This window comes from Pyxicephalus adspersus, chromosome 5 (assembly GCF_032062135.1).
Source record: "Pyxicephalus adspersus chromosome 5, UCB_Pads_2.0, whole genome shotgun sequence".
NCBI lineage: Eukaryota > Metazoa > Chordata > Amphibia > Anura > Pyxicephalidae > Pyxicephalus > Pyxicephalus adspersus.
The window spans coordinates 147,019,796-147,020,656 of record NC_092862.1 but is presented as its reverse complement, the minus strand read 5'-3'; positions in this window follow the sequence as shown (position 1 = coordinate 147,020,656).

The following is an 861-nucleotide window of genomic DNA, read 5'->3' as shown; positions in this document are numbered from 1 at the left end:
GAATGATGGGGGTTATCCATCATGAATGGAATCTTCTGCAGAGGTCACAAAGTTCATCCTTGTCTCTATGATTGTGAATTGCCCCCCCCCCCCCCCAGGATAAGAATCAGGTTGGGGCAGTAAATTCCAGCAGGGGGTCAGACTGAGCAATGTGATAACAATCCTCAGATAGCCATTCATGGAAGATCAATGGTTGTCTCTGCTCAGCAATCCTTTGATGGCAGTTTTATGGCATTTATCTGTCTCAGCACAGAAGCATTCATCTTATCCATACAGATATTCCATTTCCACAAACTGACTCCGACTTTTCATGCTCACAGTGCAAACACTGCAACTTTCTCCTGGTCAGCCGACATCAAATCCTCCGTCCACCATCGGTCATGTCCTTTGGTCAAACCTTCCTGATGCCTATTCATTTTAAACAGGTTTTATATAGCTCCAACATATTATGCAGCGCTGTACATAAATAGGGGTTACTAATTACAGTTACAGACAGTGACACAGGAGGAGGAGAGGACCCTGGCCCGAAGAGCTTACAATCTAGTAGATCGTTCATGTAACATGTATACAGACAATATGTATCCAGTCTGAATATTAACGTGTTTGGCAGGATCTGCTTCCTCGGGGGACAGGTGTCATAGTGGGAATGATCCCATCACAGGTGAATATTATTATTATTATCCTGCTGATGGTCCATTCCCTAATGAAGCGTTGGTATTCGCAGACCGCCCTGCATGATAATTTGCTGCAATGGGAGATAGAATGTAAAATGTCCCCAACATATAGAGTGGAACAGACCTGGAATATGTCCAATACTTGGTGATGAGGAATGTGATTTATTCACAAGCTGAGGTTGATGTG